The sequence below is a fragment of the Pteronotus mesoamericanus genome, unplaced genomic scaffold, assembly GCF_021234165.1.
Source record: "Pteronotus mesoamericanus isolate MK-2021 breed Mesoamerican mustached bat unplaced genomic scaffold, CSHL_Meso_final contig_173, whole genome shotgun sequence".
In the NCBI taxonomy this organism is placed as follows: domain Eukaryota; kingdom Metazoa; phylum Chordata; class Mammalia; order Chiroptera; family Mormoopidae; genus Pteronotus; species Pteronotus mesoamericanus.
Genome location: NW_026555072.1, coordinates 5582858 through 5606067, shown reverse-complemented (window position 1 = coordinate 5606067; position 23210 = coordinate 5582858). Strand labels below are relative to the sequence as shown.

General features: G+C 39.4%; 1 protein-coding gene and 1 pseudogene across 1 annotated transcript in view; both read right to left on the bottom strand.

Annotated features, from left to right (window-relative positions):
- EFHC2 (EF-hand domain containing 2) overlaps positions 1–23210 on the bottom strand; it is a 224145-nt gene that overhangs the window by 170807 nt on the left and 30128 nt on the right. The window lies entirely within an intron of this gene.
- Positions 1066–2529, bottom strand: LOC129065252 (SNW domain-containing protein 1-like; annotated as a pseudogene).

Below are 23210 nucleotides of genomic sequence, written 5' to 3'. Positions count from 1 at the left end.
TACTTTTTCTGTCAGGATGCATGGTAATTTATATACTTTATCCTTGCAATTAACATAAAATTGCCATGATACATCTAACCATTGGTCTTTCCTTTGTTATTTTCTCTGGTACATAATAGGCATTCCATCTGCAGAGCTATATCTTTTTATAGTCAAGAATGTCAGTTTTGTTTTTATTATTTTCTTATGGTATGCTTAGTTCAGGTTCTTTTAATCTAGTTTTTAATTCTTTAGGAACAATTGTCTGTATATTAGTACTCCATCCTCTGTCCAACATTTGAGTATCTATCTCATTACTCATATATCTAACCTTTTCCTCTGCATTTTGAGAGAATTTCTTAAGTTTGCCTTTTCCATCACTCATCCCACTTTCTCAAGTTTCAATTTTTTCTTTACTACATATAATGCATTTTTAAAGTGTCCTCCCATTTCTGCCTTCCTCAGCGAGCTCCCTTTGCCTTTAGACCTACAGTCTCATTCAGCAATTTTTTTAATATTTTTATTTGAGACAAATAGGTGCACCAAGCAAGAGCTTATTTTTCCCACTCCAAATTAAAACAGAGCATAATAGGAGCAAACATCATTTGGCAGAACAGTCCCAATATAAGAACATCGTTCTACTCACTACGGTTGGGATGACTTTAGTCATTCTTATACAAAATATTAACTGCAAAATACTAATGTCAAACAAAACGAAGTGGTCTAATCAAAACAAAAAAGAAGATTTCTTCTGTGAGGTAGTATGTTCTATAAATGCCAAAAGGTGGTAGAAGCATAAACAGCCCACTCTTTAAAAAAAAACTAAATAATTTAAAGTAGAATTTTCCATCCCTTCTTGTCCCATAATGAAAAGTAGTGCTGGGGTCTGTCACCCAAATTTGGTTTTTATCTGGCCCATTTATAAAGTGTTCCCCCATATGACTTGCATCATTAGGGTTATGGGTCCATTCCATTTGAAGAAAGGCATATCTACTCCTACATCCTCTTCTTGCGCTAATGCTTACGTTCCTTGGAGCAGCTGCTGTCTGAGGGTCTTTTAAACAGAGCCACCATGATGTTGGCTTCTCAAAATTTGTCCAAACCAAAAGGATCTTCCTCAAACTGAACTAGTCATTCTTGACCTCTTTGCCTGCGATCTGAACCAGAAAACTCCTCATTGGGAACAAATGTGTTTATCTTTATTCTGGCTTCTAGGTCATCAATCACCAGACATGTACAGATTTTTACTGGGCCTGTAAATATTCTGGGTTATATATTTACTCTCTCTCCAGGCTTCATCATAAACAAATTTCATCTTCACCCTCAAAACTGCTCTCCATACTTTTGGCTTGGTTGAACAGTCTTTGGTCATATTGAACTTCTTTGGAAGTCCAGGAATTGGCCATACCAAGAGCAATGAACTCACTGATATCTCCATTTTCATTTCTCTGCAGTTTCAACCTCTTATCAGGAGCCGCTCTGTCTCTTTTTGCCTGTCATGACAGATTTCATCCTTCTCATGTGCCTTCCATCCTCTTTTTCCACATGGGTTTTGATCCCAGCTCTTTTCTCTCTGGCTTTCTGGGCCATTTCTCTTCTTGTTTCCCCTTTTCTACTTGATCCATCTTTCTCTCTACTTGAGCACATATTTTCACAGCTTCATGAGCCTTCTGATCAGCAATGTAGAGGGCTTCAGCCAGCTTGGTGAAATTTTCATTTATGCGAACTGTCTGCAGTCTTCTATTAGCAGCCCAATGTTTGTCTAATGGAATTGTATATCCCTTTGCATTTTTCCAGCTTGAAATATAAGGAGGAATTTTATACCCTTGTCGTTCCTTCACAGTCATCTTTCAGCTAGGAGAATGAGTGACAGGTGGAAGAAGAGAAGGTGGTCCCCGAGGAAATTTCTTACTAATCTTGAAACTTGAAGGCTCCACAGGATCTTTCTGTATTTCTACCATCTGAATAACCCTCTGCTTTGTTCCAGAGTTGAAAGCCATTTCTTGTTGAGATGGTGTGTATTGGACATACTGAGCAGGAGCCAGTTTATCAGCTACTTAAACAGGCATGGTCACAGCAACCTTCTGTGATACAGACTTTTCTAAGTCCACTCTTGCCTTTTTTGTCATCTCTAATAGCTTCTTCATCAGATCTTAGTAGGTCTGGGCCATCTCCATTCATGACTTCCTTGGGAACCAGGTCAGTGTACTTGCTGTAAATGACCTTGTCTTTTGACTGTCCTTGTCAAGCAATTGCATCTTATTTAATCTTTCCTTCAGCATTCACCTGAATAGCTAGTGCATTTGACAGTTTTCTTTCATCCCACATTCAGTGGATACTGGGCCACATGATCTCTGGAAAAGCGCCTCCATCTCCAAAATCCTCTAATAACTGAGGTATCCACCCTTTCCAGTACCTGTATGAGGGAGGTTTTCTTTAGGAGGAGAATAGTGAGGTCTGTCATGACCTCTGGGATCTTGCCTTTTCTTCAATGTCTAGCTGGTCCTGGGATAGATGAGTAGATGCAGGTAAAAAGCTAGTGAGCACCATCTTCTTCCACTTGCTTCTGGCGTGAATGACCTCAGTAATATTTAAAATATATCTCTTGTTATATTTTCTATTTCCAGCCTTCACTTCAGAGTCTGCTTTAACTGCTTACTTCGTTACTTCCTTGCACTGAATAGAAAGTACAAAGCAAGCTTATCAAAAATATCCATTTTTCCCTGATGGGTATGGCTTATTTGGTTGGGCATCATCCTACATAGCAAAAGGTCACCGATTCAATTCCCAGTCAGGGAACATGCCTGGGTTGCGGGTTCAGTCCCTAGTCAGGGTGTGTATGAGAGCAACTGATTGATGTTTCTCTCTCACATCAATGTTTCTCTCCCTCCCTTTCTTCCTCTCTTCCCCTCTCTCTAAAAATAAATAAATGAATGGTTTTTTTTTTCTTCCTCTGCCTCTTTTTATGCCTCTCCATTTATGTTGCAGTCTTTTCAGGAACTTTATGTTGGGTTTCTTTGTTCATTCTTAAACAAAGAGAAGCCTATCCAAGCTGGTGTTTTCCCCAAAACAGGGTAAGTTCTCTTCCCTTCTTTCACCATCTATTCTAATGTTCTGATTCCTCCTCTCAATGGGAAGCTGGTTGATAGAAATTCACATACAGCATGTTAAGAGAAGTAGGAAGAAGCTGGGGCCATGGATAGTGCTCTGCAGGAAAAACTTCAAATTTTTACATATCAGGCATTTTATAAATTGAACTAATTGCCACTCCAGGAACAGAGGGCACATAGTGAGTACTTCATGTGCATGCCTGTCACATCAGAGTCATAATGCAAGGCCTGCTTTTCCCTCGGTGTGACATCCTGGACTTCCTAGTAACAATCTATCAATCGCTATGAAAGTAAACCAAGTGGAAGACCCTACAGGTTATTCTAACCCCCAACTCAATTCTTGTCACTTTCTTTTTTTTTTAATTTATTTACTTTTTAAATACATTTGTCTCTGCCTCCCCCCCCACCACTTTCCCTTACCCCCTCCCTTCTTCCCTCCCTCAGCTCTTCCCCTTTGGTTTTGTCCATGAGTCCTTGCTATATGTTCCTTGACTTTCCCCTTCCCTTCCCTTTCCCTGCCCCCGCCTTCCTTCTTGTCTCTGTTGATTTCTTTTCCTTTCAGTGTTGCTGCTCATATTTTCCTTCCATCTTTGCATTGTTGGTTAGGTTCCGCTTATACGTGAGATCATACAGTATTTGTCTTTCGCCCCCTTGGCTTATTTCGCTTAGCATGATGCTCTCCAGTTCCATCCATGCTGTCGAGAAGTTTAGTAGTTCTTTTTTTCTTTCTGCTGCGTAGTATTCCATTGTGTATATGTACCATTATTTTTTGATCCAATCATCTACTGATGGGCATTTAGGTTGCTTCCAACACTTGGCTATTGTAAATTGTGCTGCTATGAACATTGGGGTGCATAGGTTCTTTTGTATTGGCGTTTTGGTGTTGTTAGGGTATAGTCCCAGCAGGGGAATCCCTGGATCAAAAGGCAGTTCCATTTTCAGCTTTCTGAGGAAATTCCACACTGCTTTCCATAGTGACTGCACCAATGTGCATTCCCACCAACAGTGGACTAGGGTTCCCTTTTCTCCACAGCCTCGCTAGCACCTGTAGTTTGTTGATCTGTTTATGATGGCCATTCTGACTGGTGTGAGGTGGTATCACATGGTGGTTTTGATCTGCATTTCTCTGATGGCTAGTGATGCAGAGCATCCTTTCAAATGCCTCTGGGCCCTCTGTATCTCCTCCTTAGAAAAGCATCTGCCCAGGTCCTTTGCCCATTTTTTGATTGGATCATTTGTCTTCTTGGAGTGGAGTCGAGTGAGTTCTTTATATATCTTGGAGATCAAACCTCTATCTGATGTATCATTAGCAAATATATTTTCCCATACGGTTGGCTCCCTTTACATTTTGCTGATGTTTTCTTTCGCCGTGAAGAAGCTTCTTATTTTTATGAGGTCCCACTTGTTTATTCTTTCCTTTATGTCCCTTGCTTTAGGAGACATATCGCTGAAAAAATTGCTGCGTGGGATATCTGAGAGTTTCCTGCCAATGTTCTCCTGTAGGACTTTGATGGTGTTGCGACTTATATTTAAGTCTTTTATCCATCTTGAGTTTATTTTTGTGTATGGTGTCAGCTGATGATCCAATTTCAATTTTTTGCATGTAGCCGTCCAGCTCTAGCAACACCATTTGTTGAAGAGGCTGTTATTGCTCCATTTTATGCTTCTGTCCCCTTTGTTGAATATTAGATGCCCATAGAGACCTGGGCTTATTTCTGGGCTTTCTATTCTGTTCCACTGGTCTATGGGTCTGTTCTTGTGCCAGTACCGGATTGTTTTGAGTATGCTGGCTTTGTAGTAGAGTTTGATGTCCGGTATTGTGATCCCTCTTACTTTGTGTTTCTCAAAATTGCTGCGGCTATTCGGGGTCGTTTATGGTTCCATATAAATTTGTGAAATGTCTGTTCTATTTCTGTGAAATACGTCATTGGTATCTTAATAGGGATTGCGTTGAATCTATAAATTGCTTTGGGTAGTATGGACATTTTGAGGATATTAATTCTTCCAATCCATGAGCACGGTATATGCTTCCATTTATTTGTGCCTTCCTTAATTTCCTTTTTCAATGTTGTATAGCTTTCTGCATACAGGTCTTTTGTGTTTTTGGTTAAATTTATGCCTAAATACTTTATATTTTTTCTTGCTATATCGAATGGTATTTTTTTTTCTGATTTCTTCTTCTTCTATTGCATTGCTGGTGTACAAAAACGCCTTTGATTTCTGAATGTTGACTTTGTATCCTGCTGTTTTGCCAAATTCACTTATTAGGTTGAGGAGATTTTTGGTAGAGTCTACAGGGTTCTCTATGTACACTATCATGTCATCTGCAAACAATGATAGTTTTACTCCCTCCTTTCCTATTTGGATGCCTTTTATCTCTTTCTCTTCTCTGACCGCTGTGGCTAGGACTTCCAAAACGATGTTGAAAAGAAGCGGTGAGAGCGGACATCCTTGTGTTCCCGATCTTAGTGGGAAAGCTTCAGTTTTTGCCCATTGAGTATGATATTAGCTGTAGGTTTTTCATATATGGCCTTTATTACGTTGAGGAATGCCCCATTTATTCCCATTTTGCTGAGTGTTTTGATCATAAATGGGTGCTGTACCTTATCGAATGCTTTTTCTGCATCTATCGAGATGATCATGTGGTTTTTGTCTTTTCTTTTATTTATGTGATGTATCACGTTTACTGATTTGCGTATATTGAACCATCCCTGCATCCCTGGGATGAATCCCACTTGATCGTGGTGGATAATCTTTTTAATGTATTGCTGGAAGCGGTTTGCCAATATTTTGTTCCGGATTTTAGCATCTATATTCATCAGCGAAATTGGCCTGTAGTTTTCTTTCTTTGTAGGGTCTTTATCTGGTTTTGGGATCAGGGTGATGCTGGCCTCTTAGAAGGAGTCTGGGAGTCTTCCCTCCTCTTGGATTTTTTGGAATAGTCTGAGAAGGACAGGGGTTAGCTCTTCCTTAAATGTTTTGTAAAATTCTCCTGGGAAACTGTCTGGCCCTGGGCTTTTTTGTGCTGGGAGTTTCTTGATGACTGCTTCAATTTCCCCAGCTGTTATCGGTCTGTTCAAGCTTTCTGTTTTTTCCTCCTTCAGTGTTGGAAGATTATACTTTTCTAAAAAATGTCTCCATTTCATCAAGATTTTCAAATTTCTTGGCATATAATTCTGCATAGTAGTTTCTGACAATCCTTTGTATTTCTGTGGTATCAGTTGTTATTTCTCCTTTCTCATTTCTGATATTATTAATTTCAGTCCTCTCCCTTTTTATCTTGATGAGTCTGCTTAAAGGCTTGTCAATTTTATTTATCTTTTCAAAGCACCAGCTTCTGGATTGGTTGATCCTCTGAATTGTTCTTTTTGTCTCTATGTCATTCAGCTCTGCTCTAATCTTGACTATTTCCCTCCTTCTACTTGCTCTGGGATTTATTTGTTGTTCTTTCTTCTGTTCTTGAAGTTGTCCTGTTAAGTATTTTATTTGAAATGTTTCTATCTTTTCTAGGTAAGCCTGTATTGCTCTGAACTTCCCTGTCAGGACTGCCTTTGCTGTGTCCCATAGGTTTTGGACAGTTGTCTGTTCATTTACATTTGTTTCCAGAAATTTTTTGATTTCTTCTCTTATCTCATTATTGACCGATTCATTGTTTAATAGTGTACTGTTCAGTCTCCATGAGTTTTCAAGTTTTTGAAGTTTCTCTTTGAGGTTGATTTCGAGTTTCAAGGCCTTGTGGTCTGAGAAAAAGTTTGGTATTATTTCAATTTTCCTGAATTTGCTGAGGCTTGCTTTGTGTCCTATCATGTGGTCTATCTTTGAAAAACTGCCATGAGCATTTGAAAAGAATGTGTATTTTACTTCTTTGGAATGTAAGGTTCAATATATGTCAGTTAAGTCTCTTTGATTCAGTGTGTCATTCAGCGCCACGATATGTTTATTAATGTTTTGTTTGGAAGATCTGTCCATTTTTGACAGTGGGGTATTGAAATCCCCTACTATCAGTGTGTTGCTGTCTATATCTTTTTTGAAGTCATCCAACAATTTCCTTATAAACTTGGGTGCTCCTATATTGGGAGCATATAAGTTTACAATGCTGATGTCTTCTTGATAGATTCTTCCTTTAAGTATGATAAAGTGCCCCTCTGGGTCTCTCTTTATGGACTTTGTTTTGAAATCTACTTTGTCTGATACAAGTATGGCAACGCCAGCCTTTTTCTCATGTCCATTTGCTTGGAATATTATTTTCCAACCCTTTACTTTCAATCTGTGTAGGTCTCTTGCTCTGAGGTGGGTCTCTTGTAGGCAGCATATGTGTGGGCCATGTTTTCTTATCCATTCAGCTACCCTGTGTCTTTTGATTGGGGCATTTAGTCCATTCACATTGAGAGATATGACTGATAGAAACTTACTCATCTTTTCTCTTTGTACCTGTGTTCCTCTCTGTCTCATTCTTTTCCTTCATCTGCTTAAACCAGTCCCCTTAGCATATCCTGGAGTGCTGGTTTGGTAGAGATGTATTCTTTTAGCTTTCTTTTGTTTGGGAAACTCCGTATTTCTCCTTCTATTTTAATGGAGAGCCTAGCTGGGTAGAGCAGCCTTGGCTGCAGGCACTTGCTTTTCATGGCTTGGAATATTTGTTGCCATTCCCTTCTGGCTTGGAGTGTTTCTGTTGAGAAGTCAGCTCCTAGGCGTATCGGGGCCCCCTTGTATGTTACTTTCTCCTTCTCCCTTGCTGCCTTGAGGATTCTCTCTTTGTCTTTGACATTTGCCATTTTAATGATGATGTGTCTTGGAGTGGACCTCCTTGGGTCCCTCTTGAGTGGGGTCCTCTGTGCCTCCTGGATCCATGAGAGCCTTTCTCTCCTCAAATTAGGGAAATTTTCCATCATTACTTTTTCGAGGAGGTTCTCTATTCCTTGCTCCTCTTCTTCTCCTTCTGGTATCCCTATTATACGGATATTATTGCGTTTCAGGTTGTCCTGCATTTCCCTAAATCCCTCTTCATTCTTTTTGAGCATTTTTTCCATTTCTTGTTCTTTCTGGGAGCTTTTTTCTACCTTGTCCTCCATCTCACTAATTCGATCCTCGGCTTCATCCAGCCTGCTTTGGATTCCTTCTACTGTGTTCTTCAATTCAGAAATGGTATTCTTCATATCCTCTTGTGTCTTCTTGATAGTTTCTATGTCCTTTTTCAGGCTGATATAGTTTGCTGTAAGATCCTGATAGTTTCTCTGCAGTTTCTCATAGTTCTCTTTGAGCTGGCTGAGCTCATTGAGCTTCCTTAGAACCATTGTTTTGAATTCCATATCTGATAGTTCCCTTACCTCTATTTCATTTAGCTCTCTCTGTGGGGAGTCCGCTTTTCCACTCATTTGAGGGGAACTTCTTTTTCTTCCCATTTTTGTGAGAGTCTGTTAATTATTTTTGTCCTTTACTTTTCTTTCTGGGCTTGCCTCTAATGACGTCAGTTGTTCACCCTATAGGGCCTTGGGTTGTTTGTTTGAGCCTTTCAGGAGTCTAACGCCTGTGTCTGACTCCTGCTTGGAGCAGCTCTGTGACCCCTTCGGTCAGGCCTGGGCTATTTTTGGGGATCTCTCTGCACTCTCACGAAGGCTCCTTGAGCGCGTTCCCAGTGCGGCAGGGTCCCCCACCTGCCTGGGCTCGCATGTGCTTGCCCCAGACCAGGGGGCTTATTCGCGACCTCGCGTACTCATCTGGCCCCACTTGGCACGCGAGCTTCACGGCACTGGTCAGTTTAGGGTCTTTTATTGTGTATTTTCCCTGCTTTTGGCTCTTTGGGTGCGTTTCTTGCCCTCGCCAAATGGGTACTACGGAAATGGGAGGAAATCAGCTCTAGGACTCTCCGGTTATTCCTGTTTCTTGTCTCTCCTCCAGGGACTCTGGGCAGCTCTACTAATTTTGTGGGCCGCTCCGCAATTGTGGCGGTCAGGTCAATTTACGCCTGCCCTTGCTGCTCTGCGCACTCCCTCGCAGGCCGTATGGGTGCCAGTCTGTGTGAAGCCTTGCCGGCTGGTGCAAGCGGTCGCCAGCCCGCGTGGGTCACACACACGCTCGCCAACCCTCGCCGGTCACTCGGCGCAAGTGTGCGCGCCTGCTCTGGGTGTTTTGGGGGTGTCTGTGTGTGCTTTTCGGCTTTTGGCTCTTTGGGGGTGTGGCCTCTTCCCGCGCAATGGAGACTACGGCATGGAGAAGGAGTTGGGGCTCCCCAGTTCCTCCTCCTTGTCACTTTCTTAAGCAGTGAAATTGAAAATTGGTTTTGGTATATTTCTTCAATACGATCCCATCTGCACTGTATCTAGTGGAAATTCTTCAAAGTTTGCAGCATGAAAATGGAACTCAGGCTCCAACACTAATATAGTTTCTCAATATTTTAAAATCTTACAGTCAATTTAATTGGGATTGTGAAGGTGAAGAGTCTTATCCAAATATCAGTACTCAAGTTATATACTCTTATTCCAAATTCTCATTTTTTCTCACTTTTTTTGATAAATTTATGTTCCTGTGGATACTCTCTTTAAATAGGCATCTTATTTTAAGAAAATTCAATTTATATAAATTTGAGTCTCATTTAGCTTGTTGAACATAAGAGATGGTCAATAAGGTAAGTAGAATAAATCCATGACAACAAATAACATTATAGAAAGAGGACTTCCAAATAATTCTTTTGCATTACAAGTAAATCATCATAAATCTATTTATAATTTATGCTCAAATTTTCATGACTAAATCTAGGGTTTAAGATGAAATGCACCTATATGGACAACATAAACATTCAACAAATTTATTTTTATTTACCTGCTTAAAACCTAATTTTATAGCGCATAAAATGGGAAAAGATATTGCTAGAATGCTAGAATATTCTTTTAGCTTTGTCACTAATTAACCATATAACTGGTGCTGGATCACCTTTCAGCCAAAATTAGAAAAGCATTTGCTAACCACAGTAGAGTGCAACACCATTTAAAGGATAGAAAATGATGTATATACAACAGAGCTTTGGAGAGAAAATGAATGTATAAAAATACTGCATAATATATAAATTGGTGTAGGATGCAAAGCTAGAAGCTTAAAAATACTGTCAAAACCACATCTAAAATAGTCTTTTTACATCCTTATGGAATCTATTGAGCAAGGCAATTTAAAAACACTTGATATTACTAAGAGAAAAGGTTCAGACCCACTGCTTAAAATCACACTTCCTGGAAAATTAATTAGGACTAGGAGAAGGGGTCACCTTATACAATAGAAATCACATTGGTAATCATGGAGCTTCATAAACTGAATAGGGAAAACAACATTCAAATATTCAATATTAAAGATAGAAAAACACCTAGAGTATAAAATATTAAAAAATATGTGGTAAAAATACATATATATGAAATTTACCAACTATTATACATACATTCATAGGGAATAATATGAGAACTGAGGTAAAAACAACTCCTTCGTGCCATCATTTTGACATTATGTATGTTAAAAATCTGGATTGTTCCCAAAAGTGTCAGAAAAAAAGGTGCTTCAATAAGATGTCCTTTATGTGCTCCAACAGAAAGAATCTATTCTATAATTGTAGTGTTACTAATTGACTAGACTCCCCAGTATGTGAGATTATCTTTTTGGTTTCAAAGTATGTTATTTACATCACACATATGCATCAACAGCTGAAATCATGAAATGAATACTTCATATTCAAAAGCTCCTTTATCAAAACCAATGCAATGCAGACCAACCCAGTTAAACAGTACTTGAGGTTCAAAGTTCTATGTGGAGGGTACGACAGTAAGTCAAACTCTTCAGCTGCAAGGATTGTACAGTCAAGTAAGGAAGATTAGATTACATGCAAATAACTGTAAAACAGGGTATGGACATCAAAATTACAACTAAAATACAGGACAACCATCACTTAGAACCATCAGAAATCAAATTGAATGGAAGTCTGACACTACTGAATTGAAGAAACCACATCCACCCAGAATGGTAAGAGGGACGGAGACATGGAATGGGCTTGTCCCACATCCATGTGTGGTGGATAAAAATTCAAGAGGGATTTCAGGAGTGAGAAGTCCCAGACTCTCAACAGGCTCCCCAGCCCAGGGCTCCAGAGCCAGGAAGGTAAGTCCCCACAACTTCTGGCTGCAAAAACCAGTGGGGATTAAGTTGGTAGAAGAAATTTCTGGACTTCCAAGCAGTTCTTGAAGAACCCACACATGAACTTACTCAGACTCACTCTCTCTGAGCTCCAGCACCGGGTAGCAGCTTGAAAGGCACCAGTGGCATACAGGGAGAAACTGAAGTGTCTGGCATCAAGGCAAGAGCAGGGAGTAGCTTTCTCCCAGAGGGAAAGGACGGCAGAGGCCATTTTCCTTTTCTGAACCCTCACCTTCAACAAAGCCATAGAGTCAGAAGGCTGGTGTCATACCTGAGACCCCGTCAACCTAACTAACATTGTTTGTCCCACCCTGGAGATCACCAGAGACTCCATCCCATCCCATCCCAACTCCCACCCAAGCTACTTTTCCATATGAATGGGTTTTGCCTCATGCTTCACAACTTCCTAAATCTTCTCAAACAAGCAACAAACAGCCTCAGTGAGCCCTTTTCCCCCTTGTTAAATGGCCCCAGGCCCAGCACTAGCAGCAGCCAGCCTAGATTCACAGCTTGGCTTCACCTGGGCTTCTCCAAGTCCAGCACAACTAGCAGCCATCTCAGATTGATTTATAGCTCAGGCAGAGTGGCCCTGGGCAAAATACAGGTAGGGGTTGACCTTGGCCTGCACCACCCAGGAAACCCCAGAACCTGCACAGATAATGGACAGCTACAGACCACATTGGAGTACCACCACCCTGCCCCTGCACAGCTGATCTTCCACTTAGGGCAGAGGTTGGTGGTCAGTGGTCACAGCCAGTCCTTGCAGCTAACTGGCCTGGGTAAATCCTTTCCATTGATCTGCTAACAGCAACCAAGTTTCAACTACAAGAGGAAGGTATACTCAGTCCACATGAAAGGTGCAACTCTAGTACCCAGCTTGGGTTATAGGGGAGGCTATGTCACTGGACCCTATAGGATACCTACCACATTAGGCCACACTACCAGCAGGGAGTCATAGCACCTCTACCTAATACATAGAAACAAACACTGGGAGGCTGCAAAAATGAGGAGACAAAGGAATATGGCCCAAATGAAAGAACAGATCAAAATTCCAGAAAAAGAACTAAACAAAATGGAGATAAGCAATATATCAGATGCAGAATTAAAAACACTGGTTATAAGAATGCTCAAGAAACTTAGGACCTCAACAGTATTAAAAATATTCAGAAATGAAGGATACACTAATTGAAATAAAGAACAATATACAGGGAAACAACAGGAGAGTGGATGAAGCCAAGAATCAAATCAATGATTTAGAACATAAGGAAGCAAAAAACAACCAGTCAGAACAACAAGATGAAAAAAGAGCACCAAAACACTGTACACACACACACACACACACACACACACACACACACACGGACAGTGTAAGCAACCTCTGGGACAATTTCAAGCATTCCAATGTTCACATCATAGGGGTGCCAGGAGGAGAAGAGAAAGAGCAAGAAACTGGAAATCTCTTTGAAAAAATAATGGAAAAAAAGTCCCTAATTTGGTGAAGGAAATGAACATGCAAGTCCAGGAAGCACAGAGAGTCCCAAACAAGATGAATGAAAAGAGGCCCACTCCAAGACACATCATAAATAAAATGCCAAAATTTAAAGATAAAGAGAATCTTAAAAGCAGCAAGAGAACAGCAGTTACTTACAGGGGAATTCCCACAAAGAAACTGTGCAGGCTAGAAGGGATTGGCAAGAAATATAAAAAGTCATGAAAAGCAGGGACCTACAGCCAAGATCGTTCTACCAGCAAAGATATCATTTAGAATGGAAGGGCAGAAAAGAGATTCCCAGACAAATAAAAACTAAAGGAGTTCATCATCACCAAACCATTGTTATATAAAATGTTAAAGGGACTTACTTAAGAAAAACAGGAAAATCAAAACTATGAACAATAAAATGGCAATAAATACGTATCTATCAACAATTGAATCTAATAAACTAGGCAAACAAGAAGAACAGAGACAGAATCATGTATATAGTGTTTTGGTGGTTTCCAGATGAGAGGGGGTTATGGGTAAATGGATGAAGACGTAAGGGGATTAAGAAGTACAAAGAGGTAGTTACAGAATAGCCATGGGGATGTAAAGTACAGTATAGGAAATGGAATAGCCAAAAAAACCTGTAACCAAGTAGTGTTTATCAAAACACAAAAAAAACCTGTAAACACTACAGGTTTGATCAGGAAGATCAAAGAGCTCAGCCAGCTCAAAGATAACTATGAAAAAATGCAGAAAACTATCAGGATCTTACAGTAAACTATATAAACCAGAAAAAGGACATAGAAACTATGAAGAATACACAAGAAGATATGAAGAATACCATTTCTGAATTGAAGAACACAGTAGAAGGGATCAAAAGCAGGCTGGATGAAGCCAAGGATCGAATCAGCTAGCTGGAGGACAAGGTAGAAAAAAGCTCCCAGAAAAAACAAGAAATGGAAAAAAGACTCAAAAAGAATGAAGAGACATTTCGGGAAATGCATGACAACGTGAAACACAATAATATCCGCATAATAAGGATACCAGAAGGACAAGAAGAGAAGCAAGGATTAGTGAACATCCTTGAAAAAGTAATGATGGAAAATTTCCCTAATTTGAGGAGAGAAAGGGTCTCATGGATCCAGGAAGCACAGAGGGCCCCACTCAAGAGGGACCCAAGGAGGTCCACTCCAAGACACATCATCATTGAAATGGCAACTATCAAAGACAAAGAGAGATTCCTCAAGGCAGGAAGGGAGAAACAGGGAGTAACACACATGGGAGCTGATAGAGCTAGAAGCTGACTTCTCAAAAGAAACACTACAAGCCAGAAGGGAAGGGCAACAAATATTCCAAGTCATGAAAAGAAAGGGCCTACAACCAAGGCTGCTCTACCCAGCAAGGCTCTCAATTAAAATAGAACGGGAAATAAGTAGTTGCCCAGACAAAGGAAGGCTAAAAGAATACATCTCTACCAAACCAGCACTCCAAGATATGCTAAATGGACTGGTTTATGAAGATGAAGGAAGAGTGAGAAAGAGAAAAACACAGGAACAAAGAGAAAAAATGAATAGGTTTCTATCAGTAATAACTCTCAATGTAAATGGCCTAATGCCCCAATCAACAGACAGGGTAGCTGAATGGATAAAAAAAACATGACCCAAACATATGCTGCCAACAAAAGACACACCTCAGAGCAAAAGACCTACATAGATTGAAACCAAAGGGATGGAAAAAATATTCCAAGCAAATGGGCAAGAGAAGAAGGCAGCGATAGCAATACATATATCAGATAAAATAGATTTCAAAACAAAGGCCATAAAAAGAGACCCAGAGGGGCACTTTATAATACTTAAAGGAAGAATCTATCAAGAAGACATAAACATTGTAAACTTATATGCTCCCAATATAGGAGCACCCAAATATATAAGGAAAATCTTGGAAGACTTCAAAAAAGATACAGACAGCAACACACTGATAGTAGGGGATTTCAATACCCCACTGTCAAAAATAGACAGATCTTCCAAAGAAAACATCAACAAGGATATTGTACAGCTGAATTATGCATTGAATCAAATAGACTTAACTGGCATATATAGCACCTTACATCCCAAAGAAGCAAAATACTCATTCTTTTCAAATGCTCTGATATTTTTTCAAAGATAGACCACAAGATAGGACACAAAGCAAGCCTCAGCAAATTCAGGAAAATTGAAATAATACCAAACTTTTTCTCAGACCACAAGGGCTTGAAACAGGAAATCAACCTCAAAGAGAAACTTCCAACACTTGCAAATTCATGGAGACTGAACAGTAGACTATTCAACAATGAATGGGTCAATAATGAGTTAAGAGAAGAAATCAAAAAATTTCTAGAAACAATGAAAATGAAAGACAACAGTCCAAAACCTCTGGGACACAGCAAAGCCGATCCTGAGAGGGAAGTTCAGAGCAATACAGGGCTACCTAAAAAAGATAGACATTTCAAATAAGAAACCTAACACTACAACTTCAAGAACTGGAGAAACAACAACAAATAAATCCCAGAGTAAATAGAAGGAAGGAAATAGTCAAGATTAGAGCAGAACTGAATGACATAGAGACGAAAAGAACAATTCAGAGGATCAACCAATCCAGAAGCTGGTTCTTTGAAAAGATAAATAAAATTGACAAGCCTTTAGCAGATTCTTCAAGAAAAAAGGGAGAGGACCCAAATTAATAATATCAGAAATGAAAGAGGAGAAATAACAACTGATACCACAGAAATACAAAGGATTGTCAGAAACTACTATGAACAATTATATGCCAAGAAATTTGAAAACCTGGATGAAATGGACAAATTTCTAGAAAACTATAATCTTCCAACAATGAAGGAGGAAGAAACAGAAAACTTGAACAGACTGATAAGAGCTGGGGAAATAGAAGCAGTAATCAAGAAATTCCCGGCACTCAAAAACCTAGGCCAGACGGTTTCACAGGAGAATTTTACAAAACATTTAAGGAAGAACTACCCCCTCTCCTTCTCAGACCATGCCAAAAAGTCCAAGAGGAGGGAAGACTCCCAGACTCTTTCTATGAGGCCAGCATCACCCTAAACCCAAGCCCAGATAAAGACCCTACAAAGAAAGAAAACTACAGGCCAATTTCACTGATGTACATAGATGCTAAAATCCTGAACAAAATATTGGCAAACCGCTTCCAGCAATACATTAAAAAGATTATCCACCACGATCAAGTGGGATTCATCCCAGGGATGCAGGGATGGTTCAATATATGCAGGTCAATAAACGTAATACATCACATAAACAAAAGGAAAGACAAAAACCACGTGATCATCTCAATGGACGCAGGAAAAACATTCGATAAGGTACAGCACTCATTTATGATTGAAATAGTCAGCAAAATGGGAATCAATGGGACAATCCTCAACATAATAAAGGCCATATATGAAAAACCTACAGCCAACATCATACTCAACGGGCAAAAACTGAAAGCTTTCTCACTAAGATCGGGAACACGACAAGGATGTCCGCTCTCACGGCTTCTTTTCAACATCGTATTGGAAGTTCTAGCCACAGCGGTCAGACAATAAAAAGCTATAAAAGGCATCCAAATAGGAAAGGAGGAAGTAAAGCTATCATTGCTTGCAGATGATATGATAGTGTACATAGAAAACCCTGTAGACTCAACCAAAAAACTGCTCAACCTAATATGTGAATTTCACAAAACAGCAGGATACAAAGTCAATATTCAGAAATCAAAGGCATTTTTGTACACCAGCAATGCAATAGAAGAAGAAGAAATCAGAAAAAAAATACCATTTGATATAGCAATAAGAAAAATAAAGTTCCTAGGAATAAATTTAACCAAGGAGATTAAAGACCTGTACTCAGAAAACTACACTACACTGAAGAAAGATTTAAGGAAGACACAAATAAATGGAAGCATATACCATGCTCATGCATTCGAAGAATTAATATTATCAAAATGTCCATACTACCCAAAGCAATTTATAGATTCCACACCATCCCTATTAAGATACCAATGACGTATTTCACAGAAATAGAACAGACCTATCAAAAATTTATATGGAACCATAAGCGACCCCGAATAGCCGCAGCAATTTTGAGAAAGAAACACAAAGTAGGAGGGATCACAATACCAGACATCAAACTATACTACAAAGCCATTATACTCAAAACAATCTGGTACTGGCACAAGAACAGACCCATAGATTAGTGGGATAGAATAGAAAGCCCAGAAAGAAGCCCAGGTCTCTATGGGCATTAAATATTTCACAAAGGGGGCAGAAGCATAAAGTGGAGTAATAATAGCCTCTGCAACAAATGCTATTGGGAGAGGTGGACGGCTACATGGAAAAAAATGAAATTGGATCATCAGCTGACACCATACACAAAAATAAACTCAAGATGGATAAAAGACTTAAATATAAGTCGCAACAACATAAAAGTCCTAGATGAGAACATTGGGAGGAAACACTCAGATATTCCACGCAGCAATTTTTTCACCGATATGTCTCCTAAAGCAAGGGACATAAAGGAAAGAATAAACAAGTGGGACCTCATAAAAATAAGAAGCTTCTGCACAGCGAAAGAAAACTTCAGCAGAATGAAAAGGGAGCCAACCCTATTGGAAAATATATTTGCTAAAGATACATCAGATACAGGTTTGATCTCCAAAATATATAAAGAACTCACTTGACTCCACTCCAAGAAGACAAAGGATCCAATCAAAAAATGGGCAAAGGACCTCGGCAGACACTTTTCCAAGGAAGAGATATAGATGGCTCACACAAATTTGAAAGGATGCTCAGCATCACTAGCGATCAGAGAAATGCAGATCAAAACCACCATGAGGTACCATCTCACACCGTTCAGAATGGCCATCATAAACAGATGAACAAACAACAGGTGCCGGCGAGGCTGTAGAGAAAAGGGAACCCTAGTCCACTGTTGGTGGGAATGCAGACTGGTGCAGCCACTGTGGAAAGCAGTGTGGAATTTCCTCAGAAAGCTGAAAATGTAACTGCCTTTTGATCCAGTGTTTCCCCTGCTCAGACTATACCCTAAGAACACCAACACGCCAATACAAAAGAACCTATGCACCCCAATGTTCATAGCAGCACAATTTACAATAGCCAGGTGTTGGAAGCAACCTAAATGCCCATCAGTAGATGATTGGATCAAAAAATTATGGTATATTTACACAATGGAATACTACACAGCAGAAAGAAAAAAAGAACTACTAAACTTTGCGACAGCATGGATGGAACTAGAGAGCATTATGCTAAGCAAAATAAGCCAGGGGGCGAAAGATAAATACCGTATCATCTCACCTATAAGCAGAACCTAACCAACAATACAAAGATGCAAGGAAAATAAGACCAGCAACACTGAAAGGAAAAGAAACCAACAGAGACAAGAGGGAGGAGGGAAGGGTGGGCGGGGGAAAAGGAAGGGAATAGGAAAGTCAAGGAACATATAGGAAGGTCTCATGGACAAAACCAAAGGGGAAGGTTTGGGGGGGAGGGGCAAGAGAAAATGGTGGGGGGAAGGCAGAGACAAATGTATGTAAAAAATAAATAATTAAAAAAAGATGAAGAATAAGAGTGAGAAAGAGAAGAACACAGGTATAAAGAAAAAAATGAATAAGTACCTATCAATAATACTTTAAATGTAAATGGATTAAATGCTCCATTGAAAAGATATAGGGTAGCTGAATGGATAACAAAACATGACCCTCACACATGCTGCCTACAAAAGACCGAACTCGGAACAAAGGACCTACAGATACTGAAAGTTAAGGGATGGAAGAAAATATTCCAAACAAATGGACAGGAAGAAAAAGCAGGGGTAGCAATAACTATTTCAGACAAAATAGATTTCAAAACAAAGACCATAAAAAGAGACCCCTGAAGGACACTTTATAATATTCAAACGAAGAATCCACCAAGAAGATATCAACATTGTAAACATATATACACCCAACAGAGGATCACCCAAATATATAAGGAAAATCTTGGAGGACATCAATAAAGATATAGACAGCAACACACTGATAGTAGGAGATGTTAACACTCTACTGTCAATAATGGATACATCTCCCAAACAAAACATCAACAAGGATATTGTGGAACTTAACGATGTGTTAGGTTAAAAGACATATAAAGAAACTTGCATCCCAAAGAAGCAAAACACATTCTTTTCAAATGCTCATGGAACATTTTGAAAGATAGACCACATGATAGGACACAAAACAAGCCTCAAAAAATTCAAGACTATTAAAATCTTAACAAGCATTTTCTTGGGCCACAAGGGCTTGAAACTAGAAACCAACCTCAATGAAAAAACTCAAAAACATTCAATCTCATGGAGACTGTATAGCATGCTATTAAACAATGAATGGGTCAATAATGAGATCAAAGAAGAAATAAAAAAGTTTCTGGAAACAAATGAAAATGAACACACAACAGTTCAAAATCTATGGGTCACAGCAAAAGCAGTCCTGAGAGGGAACATCATAGCAATACAGGCCTACCTGAAAAAGACAGAAACATTTCAAATAAAATACCTAATCCTACAGCTTTGAGAACTGGAGAAACAACAACAAACAAAGCCCAGAGGGAGTAGAAGGAAGAAAATAATTAAGATCAGAGCAGAATTGAATGACATAAAGACTAAAAGAACAGTTCAAAGGATAAATAATTCCAGGAGATGGTTCTATGAAAAGATAAACAAAATTGACAAGCCTTTAAGAGGTCTCATCAAGAAAAAAATGGAGAGGACCCAAATAAATAATATCAGAAATGAAAGAGGAGAAATAACAACTGATATCACAGACACGCAAAGGATTGTAAGAAATTACTATGAACAATTATACGCCAAGAAATTTGAAAACCTCAGTGAAATGGACACATTTCTAGAACAAATATAACCTTCCAAGACTGAGCGAAGAAGAAGCAGAAAGCCTGAAGAGACCGATAACAGCTGGTGAAATTGAAGCAGTAATCAGATAACTCCCAGCACACAAAAGCCCTGGACTGGACGGTTTCACAGGAGAATTTTAGAAGTCATTTAGGAAGACAACCCCTGTTTTTCTCAGACTATTTCAAAAAATCCAAGAAGACAGAATACTCCTCAACTCTTTTTATGAGGCCACCATCATCCTAATCCCAAAACCAGAGAAAGACAAAATGAAGAAAGAAAACTGCAGGCCAATATTGCTGATGAACACAGATTTCAAAATCCTCAACAAAATATTGGCAAACCACATCCAGCAATACATTAAAAACATCACCCACCATGATAAAGTGGGAATCATCCTGGGGATGCAAAGATGTTTCAATATTAGCTAATCAATAAACGCAATACATCACATAAGCAAAAGGAAAGACAAAAACTACACGGTCATATCAATAGCTGTAGAAATAGCATTTGATAAGGTACAGCACCCATTTATGATAAAAAAACACTGAGCAAAGTGGGAGTAAAGGAGGCATACCTCAACATAATAAAAGCCATATATGAAAAACCTACAGTCAACATCATACTTAATGGACAAAACTAAAAGCTTTCCCACTAGATAGGGAATGAGACAAGGTTGTCCGCTTTCACCACTTCTATTCCACATAGTACTGAAAGTCCTAGCCACAGAGATTAGACACAAAAAATAAATAAAAGTCATCAAAACTGGAAAGGAGGAAGTAAATTTGTCATTGTTTGCAGATGACATAATACTGTGCATAGAAAACCCCATAGTCTCCACCAAAATACTATTCAACTTAAAGTGAATTTGGCAAAACAGCAGGATACAAATTCAATATTCAGAAATCAAAGGCATTTTTGTGCACCAACAATGAAATGTCGGAATCCGAAATTGGGGGGGGGGGAACCCATTTGCTATAGCAACAAGAAAAATAAAATCCCTAGGAATAAATTTAACCAAGGAGGTTAAAGACCTGTACTCAGAAAACTACACAATGCTGAAGAAAGAAATTAAGGAAGACACAAATAAATGGAAGCATATACCATGCTCATGGATTGGAAGAATTAATATTATCAAAATGTCCATACTACCCAAAGCAATTTATAGATTCAATGCAATCCCGATTAAAATACCAATGACATATTCCACAGACATAAAACAAACATTTCAAAAATGTATATGGAACTATAAATGACCCCAAATAGCTGCAGCAATTTTGAGAAAGAAGAACAAAGTAGGAGGGATCACAATACCTGACATCAAACTCTATTACAAGGCCACTGTCATCAAAACAGTCTGGTACTGGCATAAGAATAGACATATAGATCAATGGAACAGAATAGAGAGCCCAGAAATAAACCCATGTCTCTGTGGTCAATTAATATTCTACAAAGGGGGCAGAAGCTTAAAATGTAGTAAAAATAGCCTCTTCAGCAAATGGTGATGGGAGATCTGGACAGCTACATGCAAAAAAATTGAAATTCGACCACCAACTGCACCATACAGAAAAATAAACTGAAAATGGATAAGACTCAAATATAGGTCATGGTACCATTCAATTCCTAGAGGAGAACATAGTCAGCAAACTCTCAGATATTCCATGCAGCAGTATTTTCACAGATATGTCCCCTAGAGCAAGGGACATAAAGGAAAGAATAAACAAATGAGACTTCATCCAAATAAGTCCCTTTTCTTAGATAAGTCCCTTTAATGTTTCATATATTAAGGGTTTGGTGATGATGAACTCCTTTAGCTTTACTTTATCTGGGTAGCACTTTATCTGTCCTTCCAATCTAAATGACAGCTTTGCTGGATAGAGTAATCTTGGACATAGGTCCTTCCCTTTCATGACTTTGAATACTTCTTTCCAGCCCCTTCTTGCCTGCAAGGTTTCTCTTGAGAAATACGCTGATAGACTTATGGGCATTCCTTTGCAGATAACTCTCTCCTTTTCTTTTGCTGCCTTTAAGATTCTCTCCTTATCTTTAATCTTGGGGAATGTAATTATGATGTACCATGGTGTATGCTTCCATGGGTCCAACTTCTTTGAGACTCTCTGAGCTTCCTGGACCCCCTGGAAGTCTATTTCCTTCACCAGATTGCGGGAGTTCTCCTTCATTATGTTTTCAAATAAGTTTTCAAGCTCTTGCTCTTCCTCTTCTCCTTCTGGCACCCCTGTGATTCAGATGTTGGAACATTTAAAGTTGTCCTAGAGGTTCCAAAGCCCCTCCTCATTTATTTGAATTCTTGTTTCTTCATGCTGTTCCAGTTGAATGTTTATTTCTTCCTTCTGTTCCAAATTGTTGATCAGGGTCCAGGTTTTCTTCCCTTCACTGTTGGTTCCCTGTATATTTTTCTTTATTTCACTTTGTATAGCCTTCACTTCTTCCTTTATTTTGCTGCCATACTCAATCAATTCTCTGAGCATCCTGATTACCAGTGTTATGAACTCTGCATCTGATAGGTAGCCTATCTCCTCATTTCTCCAGTTATTTTGCTGGAATTTTGATCTATTTTTTCATTTGGGCCGTGTTCCTTTGTCTCAGTGTACCTGTTACATTGTAAGGGGCAGGGCCTTAGGTATTCACCACGTGGGACAACCCACGTGGCTGCATTATGGCACTGTCTGTGGGGGAGAGGTCAAATAGGGAACAATGCCACTTGTTTGGCTTTCCCCCACTTTCAGTCACTTCCCCCACTACCTACAAGAGAATTGTGCCTTTTTGGTGCTGATTCCTGGGTGTGTGGGTTTGTGTATGTTCTAGGACCCTGCGGGCCCCTCCGAAGAACACTCCTGTGAGACTGGGAGTTCCTCCCACTGCTGCATACCCCACAGGTTTTCACAGCCAGAGGTTTTGAGGCTTTATTTCCCCATGCTGTAACCCTGGGTTGCATAGTCTGCCTTGCTCTTCCTTGTGTCTTTTATGAGGTGGTCCTAACAGGATTCAGATAATCTGAAAATTAGATAAACTTACGGAAAAATGTCATTTGAAATTTTGGGTATTGTTTAAAGCTATAATATATGATACATCTTCCAGTTTTTTTAATTGTATTTTTATATACTCTGATTATATTTTATAACTCTCCTAACTGGGTTTAGGCCAAACTTCAAGAATCTGTGTTCATGTATTTTTCTTCAGTAGTCATATGAAATAATAATATACTTGATTGCTCCTTGGCCCCACCCCCAGTAGGAAAATTAAACATTTTGCTGGTATTGGGTAAGAAAGAGAAAAGCAGCCCCTGAAATTCAGGAGCCAACCTGGCACTATCATCTGGCCTTGGTGTTGCTACAAGCTGAGCTGGCAGCCACAGCAAAGCCTTTGTGTTCTCCTGTTGAATATGAACAGTTTCAGAGAACATCAACCTCAGATGAGGCCAGTCTGTGACCACAATGGATCAACATACAAAAAAGACCACCCCATAACCATGTCTTAACACAGAGAGAACATGAATATTGTCCA